At 53.8% G+C, this 20,864-nt stretch overlaps 1 protein-coding gene and 1 long non-coding RNA gene across 2 annotated transcripts in view; both read right to left on the bottom strand.

The window, feature by feature from the left end:
- PEPD (peptidase D) overlaps nucleotides 1-20,864 on the bottom strand; it is a 109,390-nt gene that overhangs the window by 40,699 nt on the left and 47,827 nt on the right. The gene's annotated exons all lie outside the window — the stretch shown is intronic.
- On the bottom strand, nucleotides 1,433-19,380 carry LOC116578883. The gene is made up of 3 exons (XR_004281075.1): nucleotides 19,248-19,380; nucleotides 10,194-10,196; nucleotides 1,433-1,447 (listed from the first exon to the last, which is right to left on the bottom strand). It is a non-coding gene; the product is annotated as an uncharacterized LOC116578883 (long non-coding RNA).

Raw genomic sequence — 20,864 nt, 5'->3', positions numbered from 1 at the left:
ACTGGGTCACCCTCCCTTGTCATTTCCTTCTGTCGGAGCCCCTCAGAACAGACAGGTGGTCCGGAGGCGGGGGCGCCGATCCCCCATCTGGCCACAGCCCGGAACAAAGAACAACCGGGGTCTGGGTTTGGCCAAACGACAAAGGCCTCCAGAAACCACCCCCTTTCTTTAGCTCTGGGCACAGCGCGCCCTGGTGGTAGGGTTCCTGGTCCCTGAGCCTGCCTCTCGGGCCCCCACAAAATGGGAATGCCAACCACACTTTGCCTGGATGGCGTCCTGTAAGTGCGGACCCCAGCATCCTGGGGATCAGCATCTCCAAGGGCTGTAGGCAGTGGACTGCCTTAGGCTCCTCATACCACACTGCCTGGGTGGCTCCCACTGGGGCTCTGACACCAGCCCCACATGAAGGTGCTCGTGGTCCCCTCCTGGCTCTGCCTAGCCCAGCGCCTAGCCCTGACTATCCCTTCAGCAAACGTGGGGCAGGTGTGGACGGAGGGGCTGGCCTCCCGGACACAGTGAGAAAGAAAAAAGGCAGATGGACCTGGGGGAGGAGAGGAAGAGCCTGAGCTTAAACCAGCCCAGAGCTGCCCCTGGCTTCCTGGCCCGACTTGGTGTCCGGGTGCTGCTCTGACCTAAGGGAGGTGGGGGAGAAGGTGCAGGGCAGAATGAAGGGTCCCTGCGGGGGAGGGGCAGGGAGGCTCCCGGCGCCTCGTTTGGAGGCTGGCACAAGCCTTCTTGTGTCTCCCGCTGGCCCAGGATGGGACGCTCCTGCTTGACAAGGGGGACACAATCAAGGGCTCCAGTGGGCCCAAGGCTGAGGAGACCCCCGCCCCTCCTGTGGGCCCAGGAGGCGCTGGGGGCTGCCAGAGACCCTCCTCATTCTCCGCCCCGCCATTGTGGGGCCATCCGTGAAGATGGCTGAGGTGTTACCAGGAAGGCTCTCACTTACTACAAATTGTGCCTTTATGGGAAAATCAATGACACTGCCTCCTCGGTCTCCCACACTTGTTGCTGCTTTGAAGTAATTACTCCGCAGGGCGACGGGCTGGAACTGGGCCAGTGCTCCCGGGAGTGCCTGCCTGCCCCCAGCCCAGCATCTCGGGGAGGCCCAGGAAGGCGAGCTGTCCGGAGAGACACGTCCATCACACCCAGATCTCTGTGCTTGTCCCTTGGGTCTGCCTGGCAACGCCATCACACGCAGCCTATGCACCAGCCATGACGTGCTATGATCGTGGGGTGAGCCAGGCAGACCAAGGCCCTCAATCCACAGGGACATTGCCTGAGTGAAGCTGGACACAGCAAAAGCCATGTGCTGGGACAGCACAGCCACGGGGACAGGAATCACTGGAAGCCTCCCTGGAGGAAGGGGTCTGCAGCAGAGGACAGAGCAAGTGGGAAATCCTGAGGCGAAGAGAAGCAGGGCATGTGAGAGGAAAGGCAACCAGGCCTGAGGAGGCAGCCAGAGCATGGGGAGCAGCAGGGCAAGCTAAGTGAGCCAAGTGGGGGTGGGGGGCCTGAATCCCAAGAATGTGGCCCCGGGAGGCTGGGGAAGAAAACTCCTTCTCGCCTCCGACCCTCAAGACGGCTGCATCGCCTGCTCCTGGCACAGCCACTCTGAACGTTAACTTCTCAATGCAGTCTAGTTCTTTCTTTTGAGATTCCTTTAAATGATAGCTTGTTTAAGTACCAACATCAATTGGCCAGCAATTCCACGAACAAATGCTTCTCTGCTTGTCTCCAAGTTCAGCCACTTTTATTTGTCCCCAAGTATTTGGCAGGAACCGGTTACATCAATAAAGAAACGTCAATTTTTAACAGCCACATGAGATGCAAAAGCTTCAGATGGATTTTTTTTTTTTTTTTTTTTTTTTTTGTCAGCAAACAGGACGCCTGGAGGAGCGTCATTAAGAGCCATTGGAGACACATGGGCAGGCCCGGGAGACGGGGCTCCAGATTTAGCTTGGATTAAGAAGACACTGCAGGCGCCGGGCCTCTCGGCGTCATAAATAACACTGAAATTTTACACCGTGGTTGAACTCTTCGTTGTCACAACCGTTTAGGTCACAGAGTGTGTGAGGCTGCAGAGCAAAATGACAAATCTCTTTCCCCACCACTAAGTGCATGGAGCCCATCAGAATAAATCCAACCACACCGGCCGCTACCGGGCAGCAGGCAGCGACACGAGGGGGAGACCGTGGAGGGGGCACTGGCATCGGAGACACCCTGGACAGTGATTTCTGGAGGTGCATGGACTATGAGGAGAGGAGTCTGTCTTCTGGGTCCCCCTTGTCACTTCCTGCCACATCACCTCATAGTTGGAAGAGGGGGGGCTCCAAACCCTTGGTAACGCAAGGAGTCGGATACCCAGACTCTCCCTAAAATGGCCAAGTCACAGCTGAGCTGACGACAGGGCCAGAGAAAAGTGAGGCAGGAAGGATGTTCTCTTGCCATGAAATACGGGGACGGAACTGTATTAATGCCGTGGGTAATTCTCCTGGAGAGCCAGAAGTAACCCTCCAAGGCCTGCTGGCTGGACCCCTGCCCAGGTGTAAGCCCCAAGGACATCACCTGCCAACAAGACTTTAGGAAGCATCGGGGAACTGGGCCAGGATCGAAGAGGGCGGCCGCTGGGCACTAGGTTTCTGGCACAGACACTCAGCTGAGCGTGGGGAAGAGAGACCCATCTGCTCCCTAGCCTTGGGGAGTCGTCCCAGAGGCAGGGACACTGCACCCCAACAACCCCCAGGCCCACGCCGTGCATGTTCAGCAAGAGAAACAGTGCCGGTCTTACGATCCTGCCCCAGCCCAGAGCCCCAACCCACACAGGGGCTGCCTCCTCTCCTGGGCCAGACTGGCCTGACTGCGGTTGTCAGAAAATGGAACCTGTGGGGCCCATGAGCCTCTAATGTGCAAGGGCAAGGCCACTCCGAGAGCCCTGCCCCAGTGGTCTTCCTGCACTGGTTGCTCTCCTAGAAGCAGAACCGTGGAGCCTCAGGTAATGGCAACTCTTTGGGACAGAGGGGTGGTCTCCCTCCGTTCTTTAACAGGAACACAGCAAACCAGCAGAACGCTTCCTAGCGAAAAGGGACCTGCTCTTCAGGACAAGCCAGCGGCATGGTTCTCCTCCCCGAAGTGCAAAAATGTATGCCCTTGGAGGGGACCTGGAGGGGCGGTTTGAGGGGCTACTCCCCCCAGCCCGAGGAGGAAAAAGCATGGATGGATTGGGCCCGCATAACCTGGCATGTCTCACATGCATCCACGGCCCCTAGAGTATCCGGGCTGTGCCTGGGTCCTGTACTTCCTGGCCCGCCACCTCCCCTGGGCTGGGCTCCTAAGCTGCCGGGGGCCACGACCTCTGCCAGGATTGGGACCCTCGAAATCCTCTCCGGGAGGGGCCAAACCTCCGGCAAAACGGGGTCAGCACAAAGGCCCGGGGTTCAGGCATGGGCAGGCCGGTCCCTGTGTGGGCTGGCTGGGATGCCCACTGAACCCCTCCCCCCCCGAGCCGCTGGGTCTGCTGGAGGTCCCAAGCCGTTGGCTTTAGCTTCCTGAGAGCTCTCTGCAAAGGAGAGTCCCAGGGTGAAAGGGACGTGGCCCAGACGTGACCCGAGAGCTGGTTCCTCAGCCGTCCGTAGTCGTGGAGCCCAGCGTCGTCCTTGGGAAGGGTGGCTGGTACCCCTGACTGTTGGCCTGCCTGGGACTAAAGCAGATCCCATCCTCTGAGGTGCTGCCGCCCTCGGGCCTTGATGAATGCCCTCCATGAACTCCCTGGAGCAGATGCCAAACTTTAAAAGATGAGGTTCTAAGAAATGTTCTTAATGATTTTATCCCGGCCTTTAGTCAAGCAGAGCAATGGTCCATTTATAACCACTCTCAATGACATCCAGTGGGCCCTGTCACCGGATGGGTGACCCTCGCTGGAAGTGGACCTTGCCCCACCCATTCCTCTGTTCTTCCCTCTGCTGCCTCATTTTCCCCAGGCGCAGGGGGTCTGGACTCTTCCCTCAGTCTTCCCCACCTGACCTAGCAGTAACTCCCCCTCCCGGGACCGCAAGTCAAAAACCCTGGAGTCACCCTTGAGCTGTCAGTAAATGCTGCTGGCTCTATCCGGTCTAGAGCACATCTTCCGATAACTGCTGGGCCCCTGGGTTCACCAGGCCTGGTGTAAAATTATGCCCAGAACTTGCCTGCTTCTTAGCTCCGACACTCTGACCCGGGGCTGGTGCCCTGTCACCTGGTGCCCCCACCTTGGGGCCTCCTCGTTGGCACCCCTGCAGCCAGCTCCCACTACCACGGGATCAGGTCCCTCCTCTGCTCGACCCCCAGCCCCAGCCTCTCTTCTCTGCCACTCAGGCCTCTCTGAGGTTCTTCTGACAGCTGAGGGTCCCCCAGCACCCGGGTTTCATTTAACCTCTGTGCCAGGCCATCAAAGCCACTGTGTTCAAAGAGCAAATCACTCCCAGGACTTTTTCTGTTATCTTTCCCTGGTTTTATTTTTTCTCTGGTATTTGCTACCACCAAAAATGCTGTACATTTTACTTATTTTTGTTTATCTCCCCTCGAGCTTCACAGACAGGTTTTCCTCTGTCCTGTCTATCCTAGGACAGTGCCTGGCACCTGTTGCCACCCCATAAATGTTTATAATCCAACAAACTGGCAGAAATGATCTGGTGTAGGCGAACACTCGCCAGCACACGGGTGGCCTGCTTGCCAAGGCCAGGCCGTGCGTGGGTGGGGGGCAGGTTGGTCCGCTCGGCCAAGAGCTCCGAATAGTCAAATCAGAGCTCCCTAAAACAGACAATCCCAAGTGTAATTCCTAGCAAGTTCCGGCCCTACCTACTACAGCCAGAAATGATTTCAGAAACTCCTGGTCTTGGAGGGACAGTGAGCCTGGTTCATGCAGATTCCATCAAGCCCAGAGAGATCAGCTCTGGCTCTCTTGGGCATCCTGTGATGGCCTCAAAGTCTGCCTACAGAAACGCCCTGCCATTTAACAGCTTTCTGGTAAGGCTGGCTCTGGTCTGGCCCCGGGACGACCTGCAGATGATTGCCACACACACCACATTGCAACACCAAGCATGCCCCTTATCTGCCAGCGCAGGGGCTCGGATCTGACTCCTTGATAACCACTGGGCCATCGGGTTCCCAGGGCCAGTGACCACATCCACAGGAAGGGAGGCTGCCTGGAAGGGAGCACCGCCCAAGGGGAGGTTGGGGGTGGGTCGTGACCTTGCTCTGACATGCACGACTTCGGCCCCAGTCAGGTGGATGCTCCTCGTACCCTGAACCTCCGAGGGTTGAGTGAGGAGCCATCCTTCCCCACCGCCCGAGGAAGCAGCCCTGTTCCTTCTCTTTCTCAGGAACATCTGCTCTGCGCCAGGCCGCCCTTGGCCCCAGGGCAGGGCTGGTTCTCCCTGGGTCCTGCCTATAGCCTCGAACCTGCTGGGACTGGGCCTGGGGACACCTGGGACACCGTCCATCCCTGCTGGTGACCTCTGCCCACCCCTCCACACTCTCTCCCATCTCTACCCCACCTCTGCCCTGTGCCCAGCCTGTCCCTTTGCTCCAGACCTGCTATCTCTGAAGAGCCACAGGGGAACAGTTCTAGATGCTGCAGGAACCTCTGAAGACCACAGCAGGTGCCGGCTGCTGGGCTCTCTGGCTGGAGCTGACCCTGACCGGGGGTGGGCAAGGTGTGGGCTGAGCCTCCTGCCCCTTCTTAGGCAGTCTCTTTCCACTTCAGGTGACTGAAGCTTCTTCTTTACCTAGAGTTGGCCAGATTTTGCCCTGATTCTGGCATTGGCTTATAAATCATCATAATTCATGACATCAACATATTTGTCCTTTTCAATCTTTATAGGGAGTTTAAAAACCAGAACTCCCCACAGGACCACTGGGCCTTTCTGGTACCCCGCACTGTACAATGGTAACTGCTAGGGTTCGAATGCCAGCTCCTCCACCTGCCAAAGGGATGACCTTGTCAAGTTACTCAGCCTCCTGGTTCCTTACTTTCCTGCTTACAGAGGAGATCAGACAGTAGTCCCTACATTCAGAAGGTGGCCATGAGGATGAAGTGGGCTGTACCCTCATTTGGTCACAGAAGGGAAAAGAGCCCACACTGGGCTGGCATGCGGTCAGCCTTCAGGAAATGCCTACGGCGCTGCCGCCGCCACCATGGCTGCTCTCCCCTAGACCCCTGCTCAGTGGGAGCATGGCCATCCCAGCATGCTGCATTCCAGGGCTCAGGACAGTGTCTGGTAAAATGCTTGCTGCAGGGGTGCCTGGGTGGCTCAGTAGGTTAAGCCTCTGCCTTCGGCTCAGGTCATGATCTCAGGGTCCTGGGGTTCTCTGCTCGGCGGGGAGCCTGCTTCCCCCACTCTCTCTGACTGCTCCTCTGCCTACTTATGATCTCTCTCTGTGTCAAATAAATTAATAAAATCTTCAAAAAAAAAAAAAGTGCTTGCTGCGAGAGGAGTGGTCTGACTCAGGGAGCTTGCCCTGGCCTCATGGGCTTCATGTCTTACATCCTGGTCCAAGCACTTCTCACCCCCCATTTGATCCTCCTGGAAACCACCACCTTTCTGTCCCCACATGTCACTAATGTGTCATTTCTAAGACTCCAGAACTACTGCCTCTGGGTCCTCCCCACTCCTCCACCTACATGGTGACCCCAGGTTTGTAGCCTGTCCCTGGGAGACCTGTCCCAGTGTTGTCATAAGACCGACCCACCTCCTGCCCAGGGCAAAAGGGGACCTGTGAGGGCCAGGCCTGCGTGTACACACACACACGCACACACACCCAGGCACACACACACTGGAGGCTAGGGCAGGAAATACAGCCAGGCTCTGGCTCCAAGTGCAGCGCCAGGGCCCTGGGGATCTTTCTCCTATCCAAATCCATGGGCCTCATAAAAGCACAGTCCGAGGGCACAGCCTCTACCATTTTCGGCAGGAAATACACTGACTGGGAGGCAGGAGGCAGCAAAGAAATCAGACAATGGACGGACCTCAGCGGGAACAAAGCTCGGTCAATGCAGCATGGCCTGCCACTACCAAGGCGTCCAAGTGAGACGTGGGGGACTCACTGCCATCCTTCCCTTCCCCTCACCGCAATGTCTGATCCACCACTGGATCACTGTCAATGTCAATGACACAATCAATGTCAGCTCCAGCTCCAAACTCATCCCCCCCTCCACCCCTGCTGTCCAACCTGGGCCACAGCGGCCTCCCCGCTGCCCTCCTGCAGCCACCTCAGTCTGCTCACCACCCAAAGCCACAGCTTCATCTCCCAGCTCCCTCCCCAGCCACAGAAACCTCGAGGGGCTTCTCACTGAGACCCAGCCCTGCCACCAACTCGTCTCTTACCTGCCGGGCTCCAGTGACTGTGCCCTCTCACCACGTGGCAAGTGCCAGTTGGCTCCTCGCTGCCCTCAGCCTCAGCTCAAGGGCCACGACAGGGACCGTTCTTTCCTGGACTCCAATGTATCACCATGTGTCATTCTCCTGCTTGTCTGGCTTCCCCTCTAAAATTTCATCTGTGACTCTGGCCAGCTCCCTCAGGCCCAAAGCCCTTCCGAACGTGGGCACTGCAGAGTCACCTAGGGAGCCAGCAGAATGGAAACCAGGCCTGATCTCTCCCGGGAGCAAAGGCAGTTATCAGCTGAGTTGTGTCCCTGCCCCCGAATTCGTACGTTCAAGCCTTTACCCCGGTATGGTGGAATGTGACTGTACTGGGGGATGGGGTCTTTGAAGAGGTGATTAAGTTAAACTGAGGTCTTTTGTGGGGACCTCATCCCATCTGACTGGCGTCCCTACAGGGAGAGAGAATTAAGACACACAGAGGCACTAGGACGGATGCTGGTAGGGGGGAAGGCCACGTGAAGACACAAGAAGGCAGCCAAGGAGAGAGGCCTCCAAAGAAATCAAACCTGCTGACGCCTTAATCGTGGACTTCCAGCCTCCGGGACTACGAGAAAATAAACCTGTGTTGTTTGAGCCCTTCCGCCTATGGGACTTGGTTAGGGCAGTCCCAGCAAACTAGACGCCTCCGGGCCGGAGGGATGAGAGAGGTCCCTAGAGGGAGGGAGGCGGTGACCACAAACCACCGGGGTTTGAATCACCTACAACCTGAAAGTTGAACTAACAGTGCCACCAGGGTCAAAGCCAAGACCTCAGAAGAGGAGCCAGGCAGAGGACAGATGTCAGGAGCCCCTCCCTCGAGCCTATTCCAGCCGCAGCATCTCGGCAGGCCGGGAGGGGCCGGGATCTCTGCAGCAGAGAAGTGAAGGAGACCCCCAAGCAGCCCACCCCTGGCTGGGGTTCTGGCTCCCCACCCCCACAAGGAAGGGCTGCCAGTCTGAACCATAACAGACGGCAGCCTCTTGGAGATTCATTTCTTGCCTCTTCAAAGCATTATGGATTGATTGCCAAGTCTCACCATAAATCAAAAGAAAGTCACTACTCATTACCTACTTAGAATTCCCTGAGTTCTTCCTGGGAAACCATTTCTCAGCTGTTTGATCTCTGAGCCACCAGCACTATCTCTAGGCATGCCACCCATCACGGCAGCCACCAGACAGTTTTTTCTTCCAGGCTCCTTTCTCAGCACCTAGATGAATTTCCACCTTTCTCTAGTTTCGAGAAGAGCTGCCAAGATAAATGATTCAAAGACTCTGGCTCACGCTGAAAATATATGGACTGTGTACAGCTGGTTCTGAATAACTCCGTGCTGGAGGGGCCACGCTGGCAGCCAAGCCCTAGACTCACCAGGACACCAGGATGCTCTCCTGTGTCTTTTCACCCCTGGGATAGTGACACTTGTCCAGCTTCAGCCAGCACCAGCTGCCCATTCCTCAGTTAAGCCCCTCCCACCTGAGTAGAATGTCGCCAAGCACCCCAGGGCTTTGCCAGCTGGCTGTGGCTAGTAGAAGCAAGGAGGTGCCCCATTTTCAAACTGGACATCCAGGAGGAACCTCTTTCCCAGTCCCACTGCTAGCACCACTTGCCTAAGGAACCCCTGCCCCCAAAAGGGTTCCTTTACCCCCCAAGGCAGCAGGGTCTGGCTGACATCTGCTTCCCCCACCCAGGGTGCCCATCTCTATCGACACCAGCCTGGCTCCAGGAAGAGCAGTGAAACCCTACTTCTGCTGGGGTGAACAGCAAGACAAATTAAAACAGCAAAAACGAAGTCCAGCCAGGCCCTGAGCCTAACCACCAGCTATCTGCTGGGGGTGGCGCAGGGTGTGGAACGGGCAGGGCCAAGGAGCTCCGGTGACCCCTGGCTGGAGGGCTGGGTACCATGCACCTGGCCCCTGCCCTTGCCAGGACCCCTGGAAGACCCGGCTGGGCAGCCCACAGCACTGTTCCTGCAGGTCACGAAGTGGGAACAGCCCCAGCCCAGGCCCAGACACAGAAGGTTGGCAACTGCCACTCACAAACGAGGGCATCCAAAGTGCTGTCACAAGTGTACTTGTGCAGCTGGTGGTGCATGTGGCTCCCTCACAGAGGGCAGCCCCGGGGAAGGCAGCAGCACACAAGAGCAGAGGGGGCGGGTAGGGGCCACTCCACCCCAGCGCTGGCTTTTCTAACAGCACAGCAGAATAAACTGAATGCAGCTGGCCAGGTAGGAGAGCAGTGGTGCCGGAGCTGGGGGAAGCCAGCCTGCGTGGCCAGGGTCTTACTCCAGGGCTGTGGCCGGCATCTCATTCCACTCAGAGAAGCAGGGCACAGGAGGAAACCTTGGAGCACGGCACCTCCAGAGGCCCGGGAACAACCGGGGATGCGCCACAGGGATGCCATGCTCGCCCAGACCCCCGGCCTGAGGACTGTCACCACCCCCGGCCCTGGGCAGCCTGGCTCGCAGACAGCCTCCTCGCTCTGCACCGCCAGCGCCAGGTGCGGAGGGTCCCGCACCGGTGAGAGCTGCAGGTGAGCAGCAGTGAAGCAGGGCAGAGCTGCCCCAGCCCATCTGCCCAGCCACACTGACCCCGCGCTCGTCCTCGCTCTGTGCTGGGGCAGCCACGGGAGCGGGTGCTCCGAAAGCTGCTGCAGGAAGCTCAAACGCTCGCACTAAGCAGAGCTGCACGCCAGACAGCAGGGACGGCCAGGCGCAGGGCTGAGGGGTCCCGGGGAGACTTGTGCGGGACATAGGCCTGGCTCCGCAGAGGCCCCAGCACCCAGAGCTTGTGGCTGCACCCTCTAAGCGGAAAACCCCTTCCAGTGGTTTCATCAAAAACTACCCCCAGGTTTCAAGAGCAGACATGCCTGCTGGCAGATCTGGAAACGGGCTTTCTGAGTTCCTGGATTAAACCCTTGATGACATCTACAGAATTCTGCGTTAGGAGTGAAAACTCCCAGCCCAAAATAATTGCTCCCACAGGGAGCGTCTTTCTGCACCAGCAAGTAATAGGTCTGGATGAGAATTTTCTGAAGACCAGTACCAAACCTCGCCACAAAATCACAACTGTCTGCCTGCTCCGGGCGCCAAACCTGGACCACGGCTCCAAAGGGACAGTCGTGCACTGGGCGCTCCTGGGACTTGGAGCGGTGCTCTCGGTCGGAACCCAGCCAGACTGCCTGCCCTCCCAGATGGACACTGGCCCCCAGGCCGCACCCCCACCCCTTCTGTTGGCCCCGCAGTTCCTTCACAGGGTGCAGGCAAAAGGGAAAGGCTCTTCCACAGTGGGGGTGCGTCCCCGGGGGCCCCTGGAAGGTAAACTGCAAACCAGTGAGGCCGACCGGAAATCTACACACGAAACCTAACAGCCTTTCTCCTTCCCTGTAGCTTTTTCATTTTTCTTACAATATGCGACCCTTTGACTATCTTATTTTTCTTTCATTTGATAGAGACGTTGGTATGAGAAATCCTTCTCGACTCGGAAAGCAGCTGCGGCCTGAGAACAAACAATGACTGCACAGGGCTATGGAGGAAAGGGGCTGCCTGGTGCTGGGGGCGGCGACAGGGAGTGGTGGGGTGCCTGTGGTGTGGGTCCGTAGCCGCTAAGCACCCCCTGGGTTGTTGCTCCCTGGGAATTCCAGCCCAAGCTAACCAACGATTTCTATTTCTAGGAAAAGCCAGAGAGGTCTCCTGATTTTGCATTATTGACTCAAAACAGCCAAAACAAACCAAAATACCTGATTGTGCGAGCCAAAGGAAAGCTGCCTGTGTGCTAGGGATCCAGTCCAGAGGTTACCAGTCTACAAACTCTGGCCTTTGTCTTGCTAGAAAATTTCTCCTGGGGAGTGAGAAGTGGGGACACTTGGAGGTCCACTCACTAAGACCCTAATCTGACAGAAGCTTCTGGAAGCCCACGGGAGAGTGAGGCAAGTCTCATAGGGGCCCCAGCAGGAAGGCAGGCCAGCTTACAGGGTGTGGCAAAAGCCAACGCAGGCCATGACCCACCTGTGACAAGGAAGATGTCTCTTATTGCCACCATGAGAAGGCTTAGTACTGCCACACCCCCTGATTTGGCTCACACCCTTGCTCAGCAACTCTGGTGGCTCACCCTGCAACCCAAGCTTTCCTGCTCCTTTCATCTGGGCCTGAGCGATTTCAACAGCACCCCACGTCCGGGGCCAGACAGCTCTCCATCAGCCGTGTGGAAGGAGCCAGAACAAGCCTCCCTGTGGGAAATGGGAGGATGGAGTTTGCAGCCCGTGTTTTTATGGGATCCACGAGACAGCACATCTGACGAGCAAGAGCAGACAGTCACGGATGGAGAACGGGTCAGAACGGGCAGGGGCTCTCCAGACGAAACCATGGCAGCCAGGTCATAAAAGTGTAATGAGTGTGCCGCACAGCCGGTGTGCAGGAGTTACCGTAAGTGAGTGGGAAGAGAGACCCGAGAACTTTCCACTGGTGCAGAAGTGGGAATTATGACAGAAAAGAGAAAGGCCAGAGGAGGCGTCCAGGGGACCTGATAGATGCAGAACAGGAATTTAAAAGCAAGATCCTAAAGGTTTCATTGTTCAGATTAAAGGACCGGATCCTAGTCCATCGTGGGAGCTCACAGGGACGCCTCCAGGCCTGTCTGCACAGCTTCTAGCCTCCTGTGGGTCACCCCATTAGCTTCTGTAACTGAGAAGGAAGCCACAGAGAGACTGGGGAGTGACATGATAAATAAGAATATCCCAGGCCTTGGAAAACATGACCCAGGAGGATACATGCTTGCCCCTGGGGAGCAACCAGTGAGGTAACAGCAGACACAGGGGTGTGGCACAAGAGCCACTGCTGCCAGCCTGTCCTCCACACACAGACAAGCCCCGCTGGGGGCCAAGCCACTCCTGACCCCACAAGACTGTTGCTGACAACACTAGACCTGTCCCTCGGATCTAAGTCGACAGACTATATCCTCCTCCACCTCCTGTGGTCTGTGTGGGAAGTATGACAGCTTCTTTGCTCTACCCTTTATTGGCCGAAGTCAGAAGACTCCCGATCAGTCTTGCCACTTGAACCGTGCGGTCCTCCGTACCCCCAACTCCGGCACTGACTACCAAATGAAGAACTATACATGGCCACGGAGAGCTCACACCTCTTCTCAAGGGGCCCCCTTCACCCGGTATGACAGTGCTCGTTTGGAAAAACTGTGACGAAAACAACTACTAAATAACACAAATATTGAAAATAACGGATGGAAGGAGAAGTGAGACAGTAAGAAACTGGAAGGATGGGGGCAAGGGGAAGATAAAGAGTAAAACCGTGATGAACTTCTCATTTTTCCAAGTGAGGAATCAGTATTACTTGACTTGTTCACAGAGGTAGAGACCATAGAGAAATGCAGATCCTTCCTTCTTAAAAGTAGTTCTACATCAGAAATGGGATGCATAGAACAAAGGAAACTTCACCAACTTTCCAGAATGACAGAAAGCCATGTAAAAGCCAGCAAGATCGGGATGCCCGGGTGGCTTAGTTGGTTAAGCCGCTGCCTTCGGCTCAGGTCATGATCCTGGGGTCCTGGGATCGAGTCCCGCATCAGGCTGCTTGCTCGGCAGGGAGCCAGCTTCTCTCACTGCCTCTGCCTGCCTCTCTGCCTGCTTGTGTGTACTCTCTCTCTCTGGCAAATAAATAAAATCTTAAAAAAAAAAAAAGAAAAAGAAAAGAAAAGCCAGCTAGATGGTACAGAAACCAGAAAACACCAAATGAGGCAGCACACCAGAGAGCATTCTGGTCATCGCGAAAGATGCAAATGCCTTTCCTAACATGCAGGGGCCCTGTGTTTGGAACATGTTAACTGCAGCCGATGAACGGAGTTAAAAGCAAGGAGTAAGCAGAGATACGCCAGGAAAATGCAAAGTAAGAAAACATTTAACAGCAAAACCAGGAGCAGATGAAGTCAGATTCAAGACAAAAAAGGATTAGTTAGGTCAAAAGGGGTTCCTGCAAGCTGTGAACAGGTAATTTAATTACAATTTTAAGAAGTAACAATCCTCAACCTGTAAGCCTCAAACAACGTGGTACGGAAATGAGTAAAACAAAAATCTACTAAGAACCACAAGGAGGAATTCATAAAACGACCTCTCTTCATCCTAGAGAAAATGTCCAAAAATGAGGGATGAGGCAGAAGATTGGAATAAGAAGAGAAACCTGATTTAAACTATGTCCCAAGTATGTACTCCAAAAATAAAAAAATTAAAATTTTCTAATAAAAGTTTAATGTTTCACTTTATCCCATAAAATACTGACAAAAATATTTCTAAAGAGGCCACAAAGAAAAATCTCAAAACTAAGAAAAATAAAATTTACACATTCTTTAACTACAGTAGAAACTAATAACCAAAAGTTAACCAAGACAATTAACCAACCACATCTGTCTGGAAATTAGAAGAACTTCCAGAAATTAGTTCATTTCTTAGGTCAAACATCAAATCAACCAAAACTTCTTAGGACATGGTAAAGGCAGCATTCAAGAATATATGAGCCGCTTGACGATTCATAGACCTGTACCCCTGGGGCAAACAATACATTATATATTTATAAAAATAATTAATAAAAAATAAAAAATATATGAGCCAAAATTCATTTATGACTCCACAAGGAAGGATGAAAAAAAAGCTAAGTTTCAACAGAACAAGTTAAAAGATGGCTGTTCAAAACAAGGCCAGGAGGGAAGGAGAAAGGAATAAATAAAACTGGGGGTCTGGGAGTTAGATCAGCAGTGAAGCAGGTGATTACATTTGGCAGCTGACCGTATGAAAAGGCCAACAAAACGGCTATGATTCTGACAAAGCTCCTCCATATAGAAAGAGCAGGAATGAGAAAGGAAGCACAACTACAGGCACAGAGGAGATGGTTTTCAAATGTAAAAGAAAATGACACAGTTCTATTAAGTTCAAAATTCTCGACGAAAAGAAAAGCCTTCCAAGAACCAAATTTATATTCTACGTCAACTATGCTTTAATTTTAAAAAATAAAGAAAAGAAAATGATTAAAGAGGAAAAAAAGAAAAAAAAAACCCTTCAGGAAAACATTCTATACTCTAAGAGGGATAAAGGATCAAGTTAGGCTGAAACAATCCTTTAGGAAAACCTAAAAAGTTATCGGAGAAATTCTCCCCCCAAGAAACGGTGAGTTCTGACAGTATCATAGGACTTCTTTCAACATTCAAGGAACAGACAAGGGCCTCTGCATTCCGTTTTTTTAATTGAGTTTTTTATTTTTGTTCCAGCATAGCTAACATCTGATGTTATATTAGTTTCAGTTTTCATTCAACAATCCTATGATGACAGTGGCTCATCACGAGCACCCTCCTTAATCCTCACCCCCTAGCTCTCCTGTCTCCCACCACCCCATCTCCTCTAGTAACCATCCACTTGTTCTCCGTAGTTAAGAGTCTGTCTCTCTCTCTCTTTTTTCCCTTTGCTTGTTTGTTTTGTGTCTTAAATTCCACTTGGGAGTGAGATCATATGGTGTTTATCTTTCTCTGGCCGACTTATTTTGCTTAGCATTAGACTCTCTAGACCCACCATGTTGTTGCAAAGCCCCTCTGCTTTCTAAACTGTTCTAGAAAACAGAGAAATGTGGAGAACTTCTCAAATCGCAATCTCAAAAACGCTGATCTCAAAATATGGCAGAGAGTTAAAAAAAAAAAAAAAATGCATAGCTCAAGCCCCTGTTTTGAATCTTTGTAAAATCCTAGTAAAAGAGTAACCACAAAACCATCGTGATGCTGCTGCCTGGTCCAGACACTGTCCTCCTAACCACCCTATGAAGGGCTCTTATCATCCCTCCCCCAGATGGGGAAACGGAGGCACAGGAAGCGGCAGGACTGGAACTCAGACACAGGACACGCCAGTCTCTAGAGCCAGCGCTCTAACCACCGCTGGACACTGCCTCCCCATTCCAGGCCTGCGGCTCATTGTGGCAGAGGTCTGTCACGATGGGGTACCATATGTGCCAGGGATGCCACACCAGCTCCACAACAGGAAGTCTCTGCATCAAATTCACCTAAGATGCTCCTAGGGCCCAATCTTGGTATCTGACATCACACTCTGATAAAAGGAACCAGGGCTCCCTGGAGGAACGGCTCATTCGGGGGCTGCAGTGGGGAACATACAAACTGAGCTGGGAACGGCTTGCTGTGCCGTAAAGCAGGACGGCGCTCAAGAAGCAAAATGATTGGGGTGTGTGTGTGTGACCAAGGGACACACAAATGACGGAGCCTCCAATGCCCAAAGAGAGAATGACATGAGCAAGAAAATCAATTATACTGGACTATAACTCAAAGTATAAAGTAAGCAACTATGGGTCCATGCAAGTGTAAGTAAATAAGTGATTGAAGAAATACGTGAATGGGGAAGAAGAGATAAATCCCCAAAACAGCAGAATCATAGTGTATAAAAATACCCCGCCACCAAGGGGACAGGACTGCTCCTTAGGCCCGAGACTTCCTTCCGAGAGTACAGCTCGGGAAGTTGGGAAAGAGCAACTTTCCAGTGGAGAAACTTGACAAACTGCCTCAGGGAGGTGGATCAAGGTCAACACCAGTGGTGAGGTTCACAGCATGTAGCCATGATATGATGGGGTGCAAGCGACGTGCTACCTCTGTGGTCTTCCTCCCACTGACCCATGACCCCCATCTAAACTCTGAGAAAAAGATCGGAAAAACTAAAACAGAAGGACCTCGTACAAAATATCTGACCAGTCCGCCTCCAAACTGTAAAGGTCATCCAAAGTAAGGAAGTCTGAGAAACAGTCACAGCCCAGAGCAGCCTAAGGACACAGAACAGCTAAACACAGTGGGGCATCCTGGGTGGGATCCTGGAACAGAAGGAGATAATCAGGTAGAAAGTAAGGAAACTGGAATAAAGTGTGGACTTCGAATAATAATAATAATAATTGACCAATAATGTGTCAATATTGAGCCTGAACTGTGACAAATGTGCGACAGTCATGTTAATGATGGGAGTCGGGGCTGGGTTAGCTCAGATTCCTGGAACTTTTCGGTGATCCAGAATGGTCACAAAATTAGAAGTTGATCAATTGCCTGAAATACATCCGCACAAAAGGCCAAGGGAGATGCCAAAAAAGTACCTGACAGTATTCAACATCCTTTCCTGATAAAATCTCCCGGTAAGCCAAGGAGAAAACACTACTTCCTGAAATTGATGACACATATTTATCAGAAGTCAACAGTCAGAATCGGGTTCACTGGTCAAATACTGCAGGAAAATCCATAAAGATGCCTGCTGTCATCCCTGGTTCTTACTGGGATTCTCAGGGGGCAATTCCCCAGCATTTGAAAAGGAACTGCCTATATCCCTTGGCTTTGTCCCCAAATGCCCTGATTAGGACTGCATCGACCAGACTGCATATTTCCAGGAAGCCTTTGCCTCTGATTCTTTGTCCACTCTTCGGGCTGGATACCAGGCTGCTCTGTGCCCTAAATGCACCCATTTTCCAGTTATTCTTACAGGCAAAATGAGCCACCCTGGCTTTAAGCCTCAGAGCCCTACACCCCTTTCAGACACGGGCTCTACTGAACAGCACAGAGAGAGCTACTCCCTTCTGTCACATCAGGTCGTGTGCACAGAGCAGGCTCAGGGGGCGCACGGAATCTGCCCTGTCCAGTAAGGGGTGGTCCAGGAGGAGGTACTGCCGGCTCTGAACACCGAGGAATCATCTTTCCCAGGTGGCCCTGGCTCTCGGAAAGGGCTCGGCTCACTGAGGTGCGGCCGGCTGGATGTGGTGTTCGTGGGCTGCCTTCCTGAGGGGGAGCCAAAAGAAGGGGGTTTCCTGACCCCTCTCGTGGTAGGCCATGGGTGGCCGGCCTCCGACAGCCGAGGAAGCGCTGGCAGGAAACCCTCATCAGCTTCACAACACAAGGCAAAGAGCAGGTTCCGCCACACCCAGACCTGGGGTCTCAGCGGGCCCTTTTTGATCAAGCCACGCTGTGGCTTCATCTCTCAAGGTGGCCAACAGACAGAGGATGTCTGCGGAGGGGAAAGGACACTGCCCATGGCAGTGACCAGGCCCAAGGAGAAGGCCCATCGTGTCCATTCTTACCCGTGGAGCTCAGAGTAAGAGGGTGTCTGGACCCACCCCTGCCCCAAAGGCCCCAAGCAAAACTCCAGCACCTTCATCGGGTAAGGTAAACTGAGGGTGGCTTCACTGATGCCCAGGCTCGCCTAGGCTGAGGGCACACTAGGTCAGACCACTCCCAGGTGACTGAAAGCCACACATCTTCAGAACCTCCTGGAAGGACGAAAATATGGGCCTTTTGGTGACATCCGTCACCATCTTCTGCATGCCCCATGAGGGGCACGGCCAGAGCCATACAGGGTCATGTCTCACCACCATGCCCAGCATGCCAGGCAGGGAGAGCCCTGGGCAAGACCCAGAGCCAGAGGGGAGCACGCCAGCCCAGGCTCCTGAGGGATGGGCCATTGGTGATTACAGTGCACCGGGGGGGATGGACAAAGGGAGCGAATCTGAGAAGGGTCGGTGGTCTCCCAAGACCTGGAAATGCAGCCCCCATAGATGTATGGGGAAGCCAGTCCCATCATCTGTGGGCCCGGGACCTAGGGGAACTGTGGGGGAGCTGGGAGCAAGGGATGAGCTCAGGGGTCAACTGTGTCGGGTGAGGCCGAGAGCTTGGGTTGGGGGACAGGACAGGACAAAGGCTCATCTGTGTCAGCGGCCTGTGCTTTCTATAGCCATAATCTCCACAAGGTAGTAGGCTTGTGTTGTAGGGTTTCCTATAAACTCTCCCATATTCCAGTTATCCTCACTGGACTGAAATGTTTTAATCCTCAAAAAAGATTTTTAAAAAAGGCTTTAACAACACAGCAAGGGTTCTGCAACTTGTTCCCTGGGGTGGAGAGATCATCTACCTGACCCCACAGCCCACAGCTTACATGGTGAGCATGCGTGTGTGTGTGTGTGTGTGTGTGTATGGTATGTGAGTGCTGTGTGTGTAGGTGTGGTGTGTGCGTGTGTGGCATATAGCGCTATGGTATGTGAGTGTGGTACGTGGTGGGTGTGTCTCCAAGTGTGTGATGTGTGTGTACAGTACATGTGGGGTATATGGTGGTGCATACGGGCAGTGTATGATGCGTGTGGTGTGTGCATGGTATTGTGTGTCCATGTGGTGTGTGAGGGTCGTGGGGTGTGCATTTAAATGGTATATGTGTATGTGTGGTATGTGTATTATGTCAGTGGGCAGTGTCTGTGGGGTGTGTGTGTGTGTGTGTGTGTAGCAGTGGAAGGTGTCTCTGTGGTACGTGTGGGTATTTGTGTGTAATATGTGGTATGTCTATAGGGTGTGTGCATGTGAGTGTGTGTGTGTGGTAAGTCTTCAGGGTATCTGTGTGCATATGTCTATGGTGTGTCTTTGGGAGCATATGTCTGTGGGGGTGGGGGGGTGTATGTGGTATGTCTGTGGGGTTGTGTGTATGTGTGCAGTGTCTGTGGTATCTGTGTGTGTCTGTGGTGTGTGTGAGTGTGCGGTGTCTCTCTGTGTGTGTATGTGTGTGGTGTCAGTGCAGCCAAATGCTCTACCACTGAGCTATAGCCCCATGTGTGATGTCAGTGGCCAGTGTGTGCGTGTGCACAGCGTCATGGTATCTATGTGTGTCTGTGGTGTGTGTGGGTGTGCGGTGTCTCTCTGTGTGTATGTACCTGTGTGGTGTCAGTGGACAGCATGTGTGTGTTTGTGTGTGCAGTGTCAGCGGTATCTGTGTCTGTGGTGTGTGTGGGTGTGTGGTATCTCTGTCCGTGTGTACGTGTGTGGTGTCAGTGGACAGTGTGTATACGCACACAGCACAGCTGGGCGAGTGCTTTGCTCACGCAGGACTGGAAGAGAACAGGAGGCCACCAGTGTGGGCCAGTGCGGGCCGCTGCCTGGGACAGAGCAGCACAGCAGAGAGAGGGGGGAAGCAGGCTCCCCACTGAGCAGAGAGCCCAATGCAGGGCTTGATCCCAGGACCCTGAGATCATGACCTGAGCCGAAGGCAGAGGCTTAACCCACTGAGCCACCCAGGCACCCCTCTTTTTTCTTTTAACATGACCTCAAGAGTGTACAACAAGCCTTTGATAATAAAACAACAAAAAACCCCGAGGCTTAGGACTAGAGTCTGAGCACTGCTGCCTTGATGTTGTGCCCTTTTTTTGAGAAAAATCAGCCCCATCTCGGCCTCTTGTCCTCTGCTCCCATTCTGCCTCGTCCGGACACACAGGAGTCCCTGCTCCCCTTGCCCTGTGTCCCCCAGGGGGGCTGATGCCAGCCGTGCTCCTGGCAGAATGCCCAGCAGGTTCTAGAGATGCTCTTTTGAGCCCCCTGGGTCAGCAGCCTGCAGAGGAGTCTGGCCGCCCTGGGCCTTCCGGGCATCGGTCCAGCCTGCGTGACAAGGGCCACAGCCCGCGGGAAACAACACCAGCTCTAGAGGAGACTTTATACTCCCCACCTAGTCAAGAAAAGAATTCTAAAAGTTCACGGCAGCATAGAGGACAGCAAAAAACAGCTCGGGACACCTCCCTCTGTCTCCCATCCATCCAGCCAAGCCACAGACACGTACTTCTTGACTCCAACCGTGGGGCAGACACTGTACATAAAGGAGATGGGACTTCAAGAAGCCTCCAGCCCTCCCAAGGATGCAGACCACAGAACTGTGTCACAGAGCCACCTGGGCAGTGACAGAGAAACTCGCTCGTGGGGAAGAAAGCTCAGGACAGAGAAGTCAGCCCCCTGCTCACCATTGCAGTTTCCCCACAGGCATCAGCTGGCCCTGGCCATAGGGAGCGCCCTAGTCAAATCTGGCCAGGTACACCCCAAGGTGTCGCAGAACAACCATCTTCCCACTGCCTTTGGAGGTGACACCACCGTCTGCTCCCCAGGTCACCCTGCCCACCTGTCCTTCAGGAACACACTCCGTCTTTGTTCTCATCTCTGCCTCAGCTTTTCCTCAGCGCCGTCCACAACCTCCAAGCCTACACCCCAGGAAGGTTCCTGCTTTCCTTGCGTACCTCCTACAGCCAGCCACAGGGGGCAGGGCATACAGTAGGCGCAGAACAGTGCACACACCCATCGAACCAAAGTAACGCCCCTCGGCACCCTCAGGGTGGCCCTGGCATGAGATTCAGTCTCGATTCTCCTGATCCACAGAGAAGGCAGCCGTGGGACCAGGGGATGGAGGGTGGGGGGCGCCGAGCGGCTTGAGGACTAAGGGATGATGTCCCCACAGCTCAGCTAAACGAAGACCCCTTCATGCGACAGCACAGCTCAATGGGTAGGCTCTGGATCCCACACAGACAGACTGGCATGCACTGGGCATCGACAAGGTTAAGGAGTTACTGTTCATTTGGTTAGAAGTGAGGATGACGTGGCGGGTTTGTAAAGGGCAAGCCTCCTCGACTGAGACGCCTGCTGCCAG

Source organism: Mustela erminea, chromosome 19 (assembly GCF_009829155.1).
Source record: "Mustela erminea isolate mMusErm1 chromosome 19, mMusErm1.Pri, whole genome shotgun sequence".
Classification (NCBI taxonomy): Eukaryota; Metazoa; Chordata; class Mammalia; order Carnivora; family Mustelidae; genus Mustela; species Mustela erminea.
The sequence above is the reverse complement of the archived record's forward strand: the minus strand, read 5'-3'. Positions and strand labels throughout refer to the sequence as shown.